The sequence below is a fragment of the Eurosta solidaginis genome, chromosome 1 (genome assembly GCF_040869045.1).
Source record: "Eurosta solidaginis isolate ZX-2024a chromosome 1, ASM4086904v1, whole genome shotgun sequence".
Lineage (NCBI taxonomy): Eukaryota > Metazoa > Arthropoda > Insecta > Diptera > Tephritidae > Eurosta > Eurosta solidaginis.
Window position 1 is genome coordinate 331426908 of NC_090319.1, and position 17688 is coordinate 331444595.

At 46.5% G+C, this 17688-nt stretch overlaps 1 long non-coding RNA gene across 1 annotated transcript; it reads right to left on the minus strand.

Annotated features, from left to right (window-relative positions):
* Positions 1 to 850: 850 nt before the first annotated feature.
* On the minus strand, positions 851 to 1596 carry LOC137244343 (uncharacterized). Its single transcript, XR_010950910.1, has 2 exons — positions 1300 to 1596; positions 851 to 1245 (listed from the first exon to the last, which is right to left on the minus strand). It is a non-coding gene; the product is annotated as an uncharacterized lncRNA (long non-coding RNA).
* Positions 1597 to 17688: the final 16092 nt, after the last annotated feature.

Consider the following 17688-nt stretch of genomic DNA (forward strand, 5'->3'; position numbering starts at 1 on the left):
CGTTTCGACCTCCGATTTAAGAATCCGAAAACAAAAATTGTAATTCTTTGCGACAGCATGACTGTTATGTACACAAGTTCTAATTCAAGACTGGTTTATTAATTCAATTCATTGTTATACATAAGTCACAGAGTGAATCGCTTACATCTATTAAAGAGAACATAAGAGTAACAGTTCGTGTTTGTGGGATACTCCACTAATACTAATACGCGTCCAAAAATATTGAGAGAGGTGTCAAAACACGCGAATTAATCTCGAGAACAATAATCCGGTGGCAAAGATACATTTTATCTCTGTCCGGAGATATTTGCAGTTGAAGTTGGCGATTTTCATGTGGTTGTTGTAATGTTGTTGTCTTTTTTCGGTTTTTGTTTAATATCTTTTGAACGAGTTAAAATTTTTATTTTCTGCCTTTGGATTATTAATACTGAGGTCAAGTCGCATCGTTTATTTTTGGACACGTATTAGTGTCATGCTGTCGTAAAAAATTACCACAAAAATTAAAAATTTTATTTCTAATAAAATCTAATTTCATGTGGTTGTTGTATTTTGCCAGATTTTTTGTACACAGTAATGCAGAAAGGTGTTGGACCCAACCAGAGTTATTTTTACGAATCGCACAACGCACAAAGATGTTCTGTGCAAAAAAACTGTGGAACGTGCCTCATATTTCGGACCCTCTTGGGCCATTTTGTGGGTCTTTGTAAATATCTTTCGACAGAAATAAAATTTTTAATTTCCGCTTTCGAATCCTAAAAACGGAGATGGAAACCCATCTTTTGATACCACCTTTGATAAGAGTTAGATGGTGCACGGGCTTATAAAACGTTACAAAAAAAAAAGCAAACAATTTAAAGCCGGTAGTTAAACCTTTTTTAATCAAACAATAATCACCAATTTTGTACACATTTCTAGAAAAAACAACGTTTAAACGAATTACATTGAATAACTTTTTGACTTTATGTAGCGACATTCCATAGTTGGACGAGGCTGGCCGCAGTTCGGATGCAGTCAAAATAGGTGAAATTATGCGAGTCCCATTGATACTTATCACTACTCCTGGGAATCCTATTTGAGTAAAATACAATTTTTTCTGTTTGGGTTTTAATCTACTTCGCACAAATACGCTCCTCAATAATATCTAAAACCAGTCCAACACCAAAATCATAATTTTAAAATACGAACGCGTATGCGGAAATGGTCCTTAATTTTGTTTAGTGCTGAGTAAAATGCTTCCTTTCAAATCTGCAAAATAACTTCATATGAAACTCATTATTTGTCACTTAAACATTTTCTTACTTGGTGCTTGGTAGTTCCAAGGGATTGGAATGATCACGCGAATGCTTTCCGTATTCGCGACATGTCAGTCACCAACATTTTTGTCATTATAAAATAGATTTCATATAATATTAATAAAAAAATCACATTTGAAAATGCTTAAATTTCTGCCACAAATTGATCAGCTGTTTATTTATCTGTCAAATCATCACTTTCTGAAGTTGGCAACTCAATTCAATTTCAACTGAAATAAGTTGTAATTCGTAATATCAAACAGGAGTTGAGTTGTCTTAAAGTTGAGTTGTTTTAATTACAACCCAACTAAGTTGAGTTGTAAACGGTAATAGGGGCATAAAATCCACTTAGATATTTGAAATTGATAGCACCGTAGTACAGAGGTTCGTGTCTCCGCTATCAAGCACAACTCGTTTTGCACAGTAGGTGCCAGTAATTCGCAAAATAAGCTCGATAGAATCTTATAATCGATAGGAAGGGCAATTTTGAGGTAGTTGTCACCAGGATGTCGTTTCTTGTAGATTGGACAAAATTCTTTGACTCCAAATTAAGACAATCACTCATTATTCCGCATAGAACGGGACTTACGCGACTAGTCGCCATCCTTGAATAGCTTCCAGAGTAAATCTAGGCATTGCCATTAGTTTTAGTTTAGAATAAACTGACTGACGGCTCCAAGATGGAATCGGGAGTGGGGGCCGTAGTCTACTCTGAGTCCCTAGATTTGTCTGCATCATTCAGACTCCCATCGCACTGCAGCGTGTTTCAAGCAGAAATCCTCGCGAGTTGGCAAGCCTGCAAATCACTGGTGGGCTTGAATGTAGCTGGTAAAGTTTGCATCCTGTCGGATAGCCAAGCAGCGATAAAAGCGCTTTCCTCGCCACACCTTAGCTCAAAATTAGTGTGGGCTTGTAAGTGACTCATATCCCAGTTATCCACCAATCTAGAACTATGCGTTATCTGGGTTCCGGGTCATAGGGGGATAGAGGGTAACGAGAAGGCCGATGAGCTGGCACGCAGGGCTCATCGGAGATGAGCGAGGAAATAACCAGTGTAGTAGGCATACCCTTAGCAGTAGCCAAGGGGAATATCCAAAGCTTCTACTTGAAGAAACCACAAACATAGTGGAATAACATCACCACCTGTGCAATATCAAAATCCATTTGGCCAAACTATGATGGAAAGAGGACGAGAAGTCGCATATTCTTAATTTTATCAACAACTCTGGCTGGTTGTAATACATTGACCGTAACATTCCGTAGGTTTTAGACGAGTTACACGGCATCAAAACGGCTTTAAATAGCTACTTGGGCGACCAGGGTTGCAGCCATTTCACCTACTTACCTACCTTAGAATAAAAGAGGTTTTCCTTTAAGTACCGATGCAGTGATTGAAGCTCCGACCAGGTGCTATTACTATTCGTACGTCTTTATCGCTTCCCTCTTTGTTTTATTGCTATCTCCTTTTAAGAATTGCTCTATATACAATCTTACTCTAATTAATTTATGGACCGTTTTCGTTTTAACAAGAATTCGTCACATGGTTACGATCAAAGTGAATTTAACAAATTGTGATTGAGTTGAATATGGTTCCCTTGTAAGGAACTATTATGTCAAACAAATGAATTAAACATATGAGGTGCATGCAGCATTTTATCACTTCTGTTTTTTGTTTTTGCATTTTACCTTGTGTGACAGCGTTATTCATGACTCCAAAGAAAAGAATTTGAGAACTTCAAAAGCGACCGTAAACACACAAGTTACATTTGTCTATCTGACATCATAATTAAAAGGTATTTTGCTTAAAATAAAACATACCACCAAACCGTTTAAGCCATATTTCGTATTTTATTGCCAAAGATTTATGCTTTTCCGAATTAAATATCTTCCCATTTCCAGAACTACTTTTTGTTAGGATTTTTAATTTTATACACCTAACCTCCTCGAGCCTTCCATGTTTCACATTTGCTCCTTTCGAAAACTGGTTTCGAAAGGTCTTTCTGTTTGAATTTCCAATTCGAAAACATATATGGTATTTGGCTAAGCTGATAAACAGCTGATAAAATCGGTTTCCTTAAAATTATTTTCGGAAAGGCGAGATGAATTTGTTAATACAACCTTATAGCTTTCTTCGCATCGCTTCCGTCTGCCTAAGATTTTTTTCCTTTTGACATTATAGTCCGGTTCTTAATGAAAGACCTGTCAAAATCAATCAACTTTGTTAAATGCATTTTGGTTACGATACAAGATTTCTTATACTCGATACTCGAGTTTACAACGTCAGCAGAAGAGTCAATGGTGATCGCATCGAAATAGTGTCTCTGGAAAGTTGAGCAAGAAAAATTTCACACACGCTCTCGTTTTGTTTTGCATTTTGAAATACTTGCAGATTATCATTTCTGGTGATGCCAGGAGATTCACAAGTAAAGTTATTTGTTAATCAACCATTTTGAATTAAAGAAATTGTTTGTTGGCGCATTTTCGAAGATTTGGTTTTTCTGGATTTTGCTGTTCGCACCTCGTCTTAGTCTGGTGAGGGAGGTCGGTCTAAGGAATCTTTAAATATAGAAGGAGGGTGTGGTAATCTGTAGGCTTTACTGGGTTCAAAACTATGAAAAAAATATGGGCGCCGTGTTTTTAACTCAGCTCCTTCCGACTCCTGTCGAAATTTTATTTCAATCGTTTTTTACCTTTAGTGAATAATGCTTTCCAAAACTCTTCTCGGAAGTTTATTTTACACTAAAATATGAAATTTTTCAATTTGAAAGCTAGCGAAAGTTTTATAGAAAATTTATCGTCGGCGTATATTCAATACCCTCCATCAGCAATTTTTACGAAAATGAGTTTTATATGGTAAAATGATCTCTAACTTACCTTTCATTTATGACATTAATGCCAGATTCAAAACATAGCTCCAATGGTGTTAATTCTCATTTTGATAATTCCTTATCAGCAAAAAAATCATACATTTTCATACTCAGCTATATTTAAGCATAGAAAATTATAGCTCTAATCGCATAACGTTGGGGTGCAATAGTGTCATAGGGCCGAGATAGACATAAACTTCCGTATATCAATATTATCAGTGTCGAAAAGTACTTTGATTGCGCCAGGGCCGTCTGTCCGTACGTATTTGGTTACCGTTTTTGATAGTACCTACCTACCTACTAAGCTGATTCTAGAATTAAAAAACTGGTTTGAATACGAAACGGGATCTTTTATTACCCACTGGGGTATTTTATTGTAACGAATTTAGTGAAATTCCACTTATTCCAAACCTTCTGCTAGCGTTCGAATCGCTAAACTGTTGAATAAATAACTCCAATATTCAATAATGCAAAATGGTCTTTATTAGACTACTTTGAGTGTACTTCACAATAACGCTTATACTTCACAACCAATAGCGTGCTTAAAAACTGATTACTGACTACTCAGCTTGTGCTGCTTTTATAATCTATGTTGCCTTGTCCGCATATTTCTCCAAATGTCTAGACGTTTCTCCTTCTAGAATCTACTACTTGGATACCAGCTATATGCGTGTGCATTTGTAGTTTATAGCCTCTCGCATAGCCATATGCGTGTGTATATGTGAGTACTACTTCGTCTGATGATTACATGTCTTTGCGAGAATCTCTTCGTTGCCTTGTATGTACATTAAGCTGGGTTGATTTGCATGGACGAAAGTTAACCCATATCGCGCCATCGATAGGTTTTGGGCTCAGGAAAAAAAAGTTCCACTAAGCATACCCAAAAAAATAATTTTCGAGCCTGCAAAATTTGAGTTTTTTTCTTTGATTTTTAAGGTTTTTTTCATGACCTACTTAAAAAATTTTCATTTGACTTTAAAATTTTCATGTATACCCTGTCCGATTCAAAATTGTCCGCTAAAAACTTTGGCGATAACAGTTTTTAAAAAAATGTTTGTGTTTTTGGTTTTTCGGACTTGTTTTGGTCGAAATCGATTTTTTTTCATTTTCAAGGCTCCAAATCATTTTTTATGTATATGTTTCTGTTAGACCCACCAATAAGTATACCAAAATGATCAGGGGACGAGCTGAGTTGATTTAGCCATGTCCGTCTGTCCTTCCGTCCGACCGTCTGTCCGTTTGTTTGAACGCAAACTAGTCCCTCAATTTTTGAGATATCTTGATGAAATTTGGTAAGCTGGCATATTTGTATTTGTATTTATTAGGCAATTCGTCCCAGCACAACAATTTGGCAAAAATTATTTACAGTGCTAGTCGGTAAAAGGCATAAAATAGGAACAATTTAAACTTGAAACTTAAAGCCAATGACTATGGCTAAGAAAAGGTTACAATAAATAATATATTTAATAAATAGTAAATAAATAAATAAACGAATGATAGAGTACATTTGCTTAGAAGAAATCAGTATTTTAATTGTCTAGGTTATTATAGAAACTTGTTAATTCTTTATTGAAGAGCAGAGCATTGCTTATAAGCCTAAGTCTAGAAGGGAGCGAGTTCCAAAGGCGTATGGAAGTAATGAAGAACTGGCGATCAGATATTAGCATACGATGTCTGAAGTGGGTAAGGATAACAGATCTAGACGACTGGAGAAAATTTAGCCTCCGATACAGATAGTCAGGTTCCTTCATATATATTAATTTATGTAGCGTAGTGAGCGTTTTAAGTTTAATAAGGTTATCGAAAGAAATGTTTAGCAACCTGTAAGCATGATGAGAGACGTGGTCAAGTCTTTTCAACCCATAGACGTATCTAGCAATGTTGTTATAAGCAACATTAAGTTTCCTATTACATACATAGTCACAATTAGAGTAAACCTCACAACCATAAAGGAGCGTAGGTATTAAGTACGCTTTTGCTATTAGTAGACGAATATGTAACGGAGTAAAATATTGTGTAAGCCAGAGTGTACGAAGCATCCCATACAATTTTCCCACTGTGCGGAAGATGTGATCTTTCCATGGCAAGGTTTTGTTAAAAACTACACCTATATTTTTTTCCGTGTCAACGTATTCTATAATAGTGTTGTCTAAAATTAAATTTTCCATTCCACTTTTATCTAGTGACCTTCTATGAATGACTATACATTTTCACTTCTTAGGGTTAAGACATAAGCCGTTCATAGAAGCCCACGTACCAATTTGACACAGATCGTAATTTAAGTTATTAATACATGAACTGGTACGATCACTAGGACAGCACATATACAATTGTACGTCGTCAGCATAAATGTGAATATTACAATACTTGAGAACACCAGGCAAATCGTTTATATACAAAACAAATAACAGGGGACCAAGGATTGAGCCTTGTAGGACTCCTTTTAAAACACTGACGAAGTCAGACTTTCTGCTACCAACACTTACTGCCTGAGTTCGGTCGGCCAAATACGATCTGATTAGCGCTGTTGCACAGTTGGAGAAATTAAATAGGTTGTCCAGCTTCTTGCAGAGAACGGTGTGGTCGACCGAGTCAAACGCTTTTGAATGGTCGAGAAGAGTCAGGAAAGCAGTAAAATTTTTGTCAACTTGTTCTCGAATATCCTCTTATCACTGATAGGAGCGCCGTTTTACAGCTACCATTTGACCTGAATCCAGACTGGGAATCTGTGAGAAGGTTATTATTCTGCACATAAGTATTTATCTGGCAGTGCAAAATTCGTTCGACGACCTTGGAAAGGAAAGGCAGAATAGCTATAGGTCTATACTCCTTGTTTTGCTTGGGGATTGGGACTACCTTAGCAACTTTCCAACATTTGGGAAATACACAGGACGTCAGCACAGAGTTAACCAAGTAGGTTTAGTGAGGAAGGATTTTAGGAAGAATTATTTTTAAAAATTTCGGACATATACCATCGAACCCCATAGCATTAGACTTTACTGAAAGAATGGCTTGAACGACATCACAATCATCGACACTAGTAAACTCAAGAGGACCAAAATCAACATTAGCGCGAATACAATAATTGTCAGCACATATATTGTCAGTGGAGATTGGCAGATTTACAAAATTTATATTTATCTCGTTAATGTCTATATCAGGGAGGACAGAAATATCGCATTTCGATTTTCCGATACCAATATGTTTAATCGACTTCCAGGTTTCCTTCGAACTCAAAGCAGCACTAAACTTGTTATTATAAAATTTCTGCTTAGCTGACCTAATGGCTTTGTTTGCAGCGATCCTAGCTGCTTTGAAGCAGTTGTGAGCCTCCAGGGTTTTGTATCTTTTCCGTCGTGAGTAAGCAAGGTTATGAGGTGGGTTTTGTCTAAGGCTGGGGTAACACTCAGTCAATCCAGAGTCGAGTAAAGGTCCCACAAACCCCTACTGAATAAATACACGATATTTATGTGTTACGAACGCACGCACACACGGCTGGGGATATTAGGCGGACAACAGCTTTCCGTGCAAAGATGGAGGCGGTGGCTAATAGGCGTAGTAGTAGCGGAGGGGTCGGTACGGTGGTTTAGCGGCGGTGCAGTAGCGGGCGGGATGGTACGGTTGTCCGGGAGCAGCGGCGGGATCAGCGCGGCGGCCGGACGGCGGACAGTATTAGCGGACGGATTGGTACAGTAGTATGAGCGCAGTGGCTGGACGGCGGACAGTATTAGCGGACGGATGGGTGTAGCGGTATAGACGAAGTGACGGCACCAGCGAACTGGATGGACGGTGATGCAGCGGCTTAACGGCGGTAGGATGGCGAGCGGCCAACGGTCGTTGTAGCAGCGACGTGACGGGTGCAGCGGCTTAACGGCGGTAGGATGGCGTGCGACCAACGGTCGTCGTAGCAGCGGCGTGACGGATGCAGCGGCTCAACGGCGGTAGGATGGCGAACGGCCAACGGTCGTCGTAGCAGCGGCGGGACGGATACAGCGGCTCAACGGCGGTAGGATGGCGAACGGCCAACGGTCGTCGTAGCAGCGGCGGGACGGATACAGCGGCTCAACGGCGGTAGGATGGCGAACAGCCAACGGTCGTCGTAGCAGCGGCGTGACGGATGCAGCGGCTTAACGGCGGTAGGATGGCGAACGGCCAACGGTCGTCGTAGCAGCGGCGGGACGGATACAGCGGCTTAACGGCGGTAGGATGGCGAACGGCCAACGGTCGTCGTAGCAGCGGTGGCACCAGAGGGGCGACGGTGCGACGGCAGCGGCGGTGGGCTACGGAGCGCGTACCAGGGCAGAGAGAGAGAGAAAATAGGCCGGCGACGGGGTTTACCTGGACAGCGGCTGCGTGTTCCGGGCGGGGTCGGATAGGCGTACCAACGGGCTGGTATTGGTCGGTCGGCTGCAACGGGATCTCTAGTCGCTCTTCTTCGGCAGCTGTGGTAGTCGCGGGGTCAGTCACCTGCGGAAGATACTGCGAGGACTCGTTAGTGCTGGTTTCACCGCTGGACACCCCCGCCTCCCTACTTGCACACTAGTAGAAGGTGCGTAAGGGGGGCGGGGTTGTACCAGCCGATACACCGTGGGTCGACCCGTGGGCGGAGGGGAAGTGCACCTTAACGGCACAGCGGTAGCCCCTGTGCGCACGCATCGGCTCACGGCCGAAACCAGAGCTGAGGGGAAGGGGTGAAATGTCATGAAGGCATCGGGCCGCTCAACACCTAGGAGGGCGCGGGGGGCAAAGTAGCACAAGGCATCCTCCCCGTCGTCCTTACCTAAGTGAAGGGTGACCCGCGCCATGACGGTGCCCCTACCACTCAGCCAGCCAAAGCTAGGACTGAGGGGGAGGGGTTGTATGGTCATTAAGGCATCGGGCCACACAATACCTAGGAGGGCGCGGGGGGCAAAGTAGCACAAGGCATCCTCCCCGTCGTCCTTACCTAAGTGAAGGGTGACCCGCGCCATGACAGCGCCCCTTCCACTCAGCCAGCCTAAGCTAGAACTGAGGGGGAGGGGTTAAATGGCCATGAGGGCGTCGGGCCACTCAACACCTAGGAGGGCGCGGGGGGCAAAGTAGCACAAGGCATCCTCCCCGTCGTCCTTACCTAAGTGAAGGGTGACTCGCGCCATGACGGCGCCCCTTCCACTCAGCCAGCTAGCAGGAGGGAAAAATATGTCTTTAAAAAGACATCCACTCCCGCTGACTCACCTGCGAGGACTGAATTGCGAAAATGCAAATTCAGTGTTTATATGGGTGGTGACGCAAACTGGTTGAGAATTCAACGCACCATTATTGTGATTTTCATTGGTTCGCAATTTAGTTGGTTGTTGAATATGCTATAAAAGAAGTGGTTGTTGGCTATGCTATAGCAAAATAAGTACAGGGAGGTTCAGGTTTAGGTGAATAAGGAAATACAGGGGGAGTTACGTTATTGTAACGTTACGTTACAGTCCCCCTCCCACTTCGGTTGACGGAAAGCTGCGGTGGGGGAAAGGTGGATCTCCAGGCATGGCCTAGGTATTATGCCGGTGTGCGTGTGGGCGAAGCACTTTATTTAAAAAAAAAATATTTTTTCCAAAAATATACAGAGTCATTCTACTTAAGTCTAACAGAGTTAATGTTACTATTTCAGGTTCAATTGCAAAAAACATCATTCTAATTAATTAAAAAAAAAATTTTTTTTTTTTTTTGTCGGGGGTGGAGTTGTACTGAACTGTATCCGTTGTCATACTTCTCTCGTTCCCTTTTGATGTTATGTAGATGTATATATGAAAATTAATTTTTTTTTTTTTTTGTAATTTGAAAAATAATTCACATTTCATTTTCTCTTAAAATTAACAGAGGGTGCATATATATATAAAAATAGAAAATTTTGATTGGTCTCGTCTTCCTTCTTCAGTGCCTTATTCGATTGGTACGATTCGTTTCGTTCCCATGAGTGACACCTTTGCGTGTTTGTCATTTATCACTTCTACCCTCACCCGCTGTGCTTTCCACCGGAATGTCCATGTTTTCTTGGATTGGTTGGCCGGGCGTTTTAGCCTTAGTTCTCTAAAAAATTCCTCGGGATCCGGTAATTTTTTTTTTTTGCGCTGTTTTTGTTGTTTCGTTGGTTTCGGGGGCGCGTCGTTCTTGCGGCTCTGTCGCCGACTCCTTCTCCCGGATGGCCATTAGGTGGTTTATTGGCGGCCCATGAAAAATTTGTATGCGTTGTATCCTTGGTTTGTTTGCCGGCCATAATGTTGCCTCAAACGGTGGGTGCCACGGCCGTATTGGTTTTGGTGAGTCCGGTGGTATGGGTTGCCGGTGTTTTTGACTCATGTTGGATGGTCTGGTTCCTGGAATGGAGAGATAAACGGGTTGTTTATGATTCGTACGGCTTTAAGTCTTGCAAGTGTGCGTGTGCGTGTTGCCGCTTTGGTTGCTCCGGGTGGCCTAATTTTACCGTGTTCGTCGAAACGTATTCCATCACCAAGTACGGGCCGGAAAATTTTGGTGCTAACTTCTGGGCGAATTTGTCTGCCGCGGATGAGAGTGGGTGGTCCCTTTTCATCACCTGCTCACCTATACGTGGCTTCCATTGCCGTCTGCGTAAGTCGAAGTGTTTTTTCTGTTGCTTTGAAGCTTTGGCTAGATGCCCTTTTATCTCGTCCCACAACTTGGTGATGGACGGTGGTACGGTTGGTGGCTCTGCTGGTACTGCTCCCTCCGTGCGCACTTGCTGCGGTGCTGTAAGGTCTCTACCGAAGTTGATTTCTGCTGCTAATGCTGTTGTAGATTCGTGGCTGGCCGTGTTTATCGCGAATGCTATTTGCGGTATCTCCTGGTCCCAGGTGCGGTGGTCGTCCTTGCATCGCTGAGCCATCATGGTTTTCACGACTCGGTTGGTTCGCTCGGTGGGGTTTTCGTGCGGGGCGTAGGCTGCCGTAAACTTGTGATCGATGCGGTGGTCGTTCAAAAACGTTGCTAATGCCTTCCCGACGAATTGTTTGCCATTGTCTGTGAGGAGGGTTTTCGGGCAGCCAAATCGGTATATGACTCTTTCTTGGAGTGCTTTGATTACGCTTGCCGTTGTCGCTTGGCGCACTGGGATCAACTCCACCCACTTGGAGAATTTGTCCACCATTACGAGGAGGCAAGTATTTCCTTGCTTGGAACGGGGTAGTGGCCCTACGAAGTCAGCGGTTACTATTTCCCACGGTCGTGATGATTGCATGGTTGCCATCAATCCTGCTGGGCGTCTTTGCTCGACTTTGTATTCTGCGCATCTGATACACTTCCGTACGTGTTTGAGGACATCGCGGAACATCCCGGGCCAGTAATAGTTCTGTTGTGCTCTCTTAAGCGTCTTCTTCACCCCGAGATGTCCGGCGGCGGCGGCGTCGTGGACTTCCTGTAGTACGTCCTTTCGTCAGTCGGCTGGGATGCACAGCTTCCATTGCGGTGACCGCGAAAGTTGATTTCTCGGGGAAATGTGGCGGAAGAGTCGGTTATCGACGATCTGGTAATCTGGATGTGCTTGGGGTTTTTCCCGCACCTGTCTTGCTTTCCTCTCGTGCCAGTCGTTTGTTCCGTTGGTTATGGTGTACAAAATGTCGTCATCGGCGTGTCGCAGCGGGCAGCGGGAGAGTGCGTCGGCTACCACGTTCTGTGCTCCTTTTCGGTATTCTATCTCGAAATTATATTGTTGCAATTCCAGTGCCCATCTTGCCAGACGTCCAGAGGGGTTTTGGAGTGAGTGCAGCCATTTTAGTGAGTGGTGGTCGGTGATGACGGTGAAGTGATACCCCTCCAGGTACGGTCTCATCTTACGGATACCCCATAGCACGGCGAGGCATTCTTGTTCGGTGGCCGAGTATCGCTTTTCCAGCTGGGTTAGGCTTCGGCTGGCGTAGGCTACTACATTCTCGTGGTCGGAATGGCGTTGATAGAGCACGACGCCCAGGCCCTCTCCGCTCGCGTCGGTCTGGAGAAAAAACGGTCGAGAGAAGTCCGGACAACAAAGTATTGGCGCGCTGGAGAGCTTATCCTTGAGAGCTTTGAAAGCGTGATTTTGTTGCGCCTCCCATTTCCAGACTTGTCCCTTTTTCAGCAGTTGGTTAAGCGGCGCGGCGAGCGTAGAGAAGTCTGCCACGAAGCGGCGGTACCATGACGCGAGTCCAAGAAAACGGCGGAGCTCTTTGAGCGTTTTCGGTGCGGGCATCTCCTGTACAGCGGATACTTTTGCTGGATCGGTGTGAATTCCTTTCGAACTGATGATGTGTCCTAGGTAATGGAGTTGTTGCTGGACGAAGCTGCACTTTTCGAAGTTTACTTGCATCTTGTGTCTTTGTAGGCGCTCGAACACTTCCCTCAAGATCGCCAAGTGTTCTGCGAAGGTATCTCCCAATACGATGATATCGTCCAGGTAGGCGAAAACTTTTGGTTGGAGTTCGGGTCCAAGTATCGAATCCAGAGCGCGTTGAAAGGTAGCCGGAGCAGAGTGTAGGCCAAATGGCATGACTTTCCACTGGAACAACCCTCTGACAGGAACTGTAAATGCGGTGTATGGTCGGGATGCTCTGGCGAGCGGGATTTGCCAGTAGCCGTTCTTCAAGTCAATGGTCGAGATGAATTTCGCCTCTTTCAGCTGGTCGAGAATGGCTCCAATTTGCGGCAACGGGTAAGCGTCTGGTTCGCTGGCGGCGTTGAGTTGACGGTAATCGATGCACATCCTCCACGTGCCCTGTTTTTTGCGGACTAGCACGATTGGCGAGCTGTACGCGCTTCGTGATGGTTCTATTCTTCCTCCGGCTAATAACTCGTCTACCTCTTCGTTGATTACTTGTTGCATGGCCGGGTTGCGGGGGTAGTATCGTTGCTTCAGCGGTCGGTTGTGTTTGAGACGAATCGATGCTCGGCTGCAGTGCTTGGTCCGATGATTTCGCCAAACCGCTTTTGGTGATGCGCCAGGAAGTTTCCCAGTTCCGTGTTTTGTTCGTCGCTCAGGTGTTCTCGGCTCGTCAATGTACATAGCGTATCCAGTTCGGGTGCTCTCTTGGTCACGGTGGCCTCTAGCGGCTGGCCATCCAGCGTGAGGATGATTCCCCTCTTTCTTAGGAAGTCCATTCCGAGGATTACCTGTTCGGCCAAGTTTGGGATAACGGACAGCATCGCGTCTGTGGCTCGTCCTTGATACACAATCCTTGCCGGGTAGGAATTCGAGGTAAAGACGCACGTTTGGTCTGCCAGCTGGATACTTCGCTTGTTGGGGCGTGCCTTGATGTTGTTCTTTTCTAGGTGTTTCCGCACGGTGTCATCTACATAGGATAGGGTGGCGCCGGTGTCCACTAGTGCGCGCACGCTCATGTCCTCGATGAGCACTGGTATATAGAGACGGCCATCTACTTGTGGTTTTGCGGTCGATTTGCTGGCGGGTGGTTCCTTCGGCTTCTCTGGTCGGACGTACGGTGCTTGGCGGCTTCCTTTAATAGCGTTGGACGGCGTTCGGGGTGCGTTCTCGGTAGTTGGGCTAGTCGGAGGGCATGGGCAGTCCCTGGAGAGGATGTTGTCTTGGCCACACCGGGAGCAGAACTTCCTCCAGGGGCCCTTACATTGGAAGCGGTGGTGTCCGCGTTCCTTGCAGCGCCAACAGCACTCATTGCTGTCGTATTCCATGGGTAGGTGGTATAGGCTGTGGGCCACCATTTTTCCCTGTTTCGCTTTCTCGCCTCTTAACAACTCATACTCTTCCGTTAGCTCCAGGAGCTCCTCGATCGTCCTAAACTCGCTGCGTTTGACAAAAAGGCGGTATTCCACGCGTAGACCATCATAGATCCGTTCGAGGTGATTCTCTTCGCACATCGTCGGGTGTTGGCGGATCAGCGTTTCCAGTGCGAGGATGTAGTCCTTGGCCTTCTCTCGGCCTTGCTGTTTGCGTTGTCGGATGGCCTCTTCCAAATGTCGTATGTGTCGCTTAGGTAGAAAAAAATTTTGCACCTCCCTCCGCAGATCGCTCCAGCGGCGTATGTGTTGCTTACGGACGCGGTACCATTGCAGTGCTTTCCCACGTAGAAGCTCCGGCAGTGTTGGGAGGAGTCGGTCGACGGGGATGCGGTAGCATTCGGCAAGCTCCTCTATCCTCTCAAGAAATTCGTGCAGTGACTCCTCCCCCGAAAAGTGCAAGTCCCAGCGGCGAACGGTATTCATAAGTTCACCGACGCTCATTTCGTCTCGTTTTGGTAATGCGTTCTCCCCCTTTCCTCCGTGCGGCTGTGGGCTGTGGATCTGGATTGAAGGGATCGGCTTTGTTGTTGGCTGGGGTAGCGTAGCGAACTTCCCCTCTTCCTCGTTCACTTCTCGTTCCAGCTCTTTCAACAGGTCTTCACTGGATTTCCTGGCGCGTTTCGCTCGCACGTAAGTACTCAGTGCGCGACGCAGCTCGGCTACGGTTTGGCCTTCCACGTCGATTCGGTGTTCTTTACACTCCTCGATCAGCTTCTCCCTCCTAAGTAGGTAGATCCAATTGAGCGAGTCGGTGTTCAGCAGCGTGCCTTCCGGAGCCTGTGTGTGTGTGGTTTCTAGCGGTGCGTTCGTCGAACCCGCCCCGGCAGTGTTGGTGGTGGTTGTAGTTGTTTTTCCACGGTCATCTGCGGAGGAGGGTCCCTGCTCGGGCGCCATTTATGAGGTGGGTTTTGTCTAAGGCTGGGGTAACACTCAGTCAATCCAGAGTCGAGTAAAGGTCCCACAAACCCCTACTGAATAAATACACGATATTTATGTGTTACGAACGCACGCACACACGGCTGGGGATATTAGGCGGACAGCAGCTTTCCGTACAAAGATGGAGGCGGTGGCTAATAGGCGTAGTAGTAGCGGAGGGGTCGGTACGGTGGTTTAGCGGCGGTGCAGTAGCGGGCGGGATGGTACGGTTGTCCGGGAGCAGCGGCGGGATCAGCGCGGCGGCCGGACGGCGGACAGTATTAGCGGACGGATTGGTACAGTAGTATGAGCGCAGTGGCTGGACGGCGGACAGTATTAGCGGACGGATGGGTGTAGCGGTATAGACGAAGTGACGGCACCAGCGAACTGGATGGACGGTGATGCAGCGGCTTAACGGCGGTAGGATGGCGAGCGGCCAACGGTCGTTGTAGCAGCGACGTGACGGGTGCAGCGGCTTAACGGCGGTAGGATGGCGTGCGACCAACGGTCGTCGTAGCAGCGGCGTGACGGATGCAGCGGCTCAACGGCGGTAGGATGGCGAACGGCCAACGGTCGTCGTAGCAGCGGCGGGACGGATACAGCGGCTCAGCGGCGGTAGGATGGCGAACGGCCAACGGTCGTCGTAGCAGCGGCGGGACGGATACAGCGGCTCAACGGCGGTAGGATGGCGAACAGCCAACGGTCGTCGTAGCAGCGGCGTGACGGATGCAGCGGCTTAACGGCGGTAGGATGGCGAACGGCCAACGGTCGTCGTAGCAGCGGCGGGACGGATACAGCGGCTTAACGGCGGTAGGATGGCGAACGGCCAACGGTCGTCGTAGCAGCGGTGGCACCAGAGGGGCGACGGTGCGACGGCAGCGGCGGTGGGCTACGGAGCGCGTACCAGGGCAGAGAGAGAGAGAGAGAAAATAGGCCGGCGACGGGGTTTACCTGGACAGCGGCTGCGTGTTCCGGGCGGGGTCGGATAGGCGTACCAACGGGCTGGTATTGGTCGGTCGGCTGCAACGGGATCTCTAGTCGCTCTCTTCGGCAGCTGTGGTAGTCGCGGGGTCAGTCACCTGCGGAAGAGACTGCGAGGACTCGTTAGTGCTGGTTTCACCGCTGGACACCCCCGCCTCCCTACTTGCACACTAGTAGAAGGTGCGTAAGGGGGGCGGGGTTGTACCAGCCGATACACCGTGGGTCGACCCGTGGGCGGAGGGGAAGTGCACCTTAACGGCACAGCGGTAGCCCCTGTGCGCACGCATCGGCTCACGGCCGAAACCAGAGCTGAGGGGAAGGGGTGAAATGTCATGAAGGCATCGGGCCGCTCAACACCTAGGAGGGCGCGGGGGGCAAAGTAGCACAAGGCATCCTCCCCGTCGTCCTTACCTAAGTGAAGGGTGACCCGCGCCATGACGGCGCCCCTACCACTCAGCCAGCCAAAGCTAGGACTGAGGGGGAGGGGTTGTATGGTCATTAAGGCATCGGGCCACACAATACCTAGGAGGGCGCGGGGGGCAAAGTAGCACAAGGTATCCTCCCCGTCGTCCTTACCTAAGTGAAGGGTGACCCGCGCCATGACAGCGCCCCTTCCACTCAGCCAGCCTAAGCTAGAACTGAGGGGGAGGGGTTAAATGGCCATGAGGGCGTCGGGCCACTCAACACCTAGGAGGGCGCGGGGGGCAAAGTAGCACAAGGCATCCTCCCCGTCGTCCTTACCTAAGTGAAGGGTGACTCGCGCCATGACGGCGCCCCTTCCACTCAGCCAGCTAGCAGGAGGGAAAAATATGTCTTTAAAAAGACATCCACTCCCGCTGGCTCACCTGCGAGGACTGAATTGCGAAAATGCAAATTCAGTGTTTATATGGGTGGTGACGCAAACTGGTTGAGAATTCAACGCACCATTATTGTGATTTTCATTGGTTCGCAATTTAGTTGGTTGTTGAATATGCTATAAAAGAAGTGGTTGTTGGCTATGCTATAGCAAAATAAGTACAGGGAGGTTCAGGTTTAGGTGAATAAGGAAATACAGGGGGAGTTACGTTATTGTAACGTTACGTTACAAGGTTACGCTGGTGAATTAAGTGTTTTAGATTGGCACTAAACCAAGGGGTATTATTGTGTGTAGCAGCTTTGAGTTTCACTGGCACATGGTTGTCGAAAAGCCTAATAATATGGTTCTGTAGGAATGATGCCTGATCATCGACCGATGTCAGCGTACGAATCAAGCTCCATTCGACCGACTAGACCGCTGCATTAAGGGAACTGTAATCTATGCTTCTAAAATCACGATACGTAAAGGAACATTCGATGTGTGACGTTTGAAAGTTGTAACTAAGAAATATCAGATCGTGTTTTGAAAAGCAAGATGCCGACAATTGATCGTAGTGGAGCAATTTCAGGGGATCATTCACAAAAAATAAATCCAGCAAAGAAGAATTTGAGTCAGTAAAGTGTGTAGGTGAAGTTAAATTGGTGGGAAAAAATCCAAGAGATTCCATACTTAGCTTTAGAGTTGAGTCGACGAGAAGGTTGGAGTTGAAATCCCCAGCGATGATTATATTATCATAGCTTATAGGTAGAGGCTCGAGAATTTCAATAAAGCCAGAGAAGTCAACTCCACGATTAGGTCTGTATGCACAGCCGATAACAAGCCTTTCATTATTTACAGAGAACACGTCTACGAACACATATTCGACAGAATCACTTGGACTAGCACTGCAGCAAAGTTTACAGGATAAACTACTTTTAACATATATAGCAACACCACTACCATGACCATGTCTATCAGCCCTGAAAAGTTGATATCCATTTAGTTGCACCAAATCATTTTTGTGACA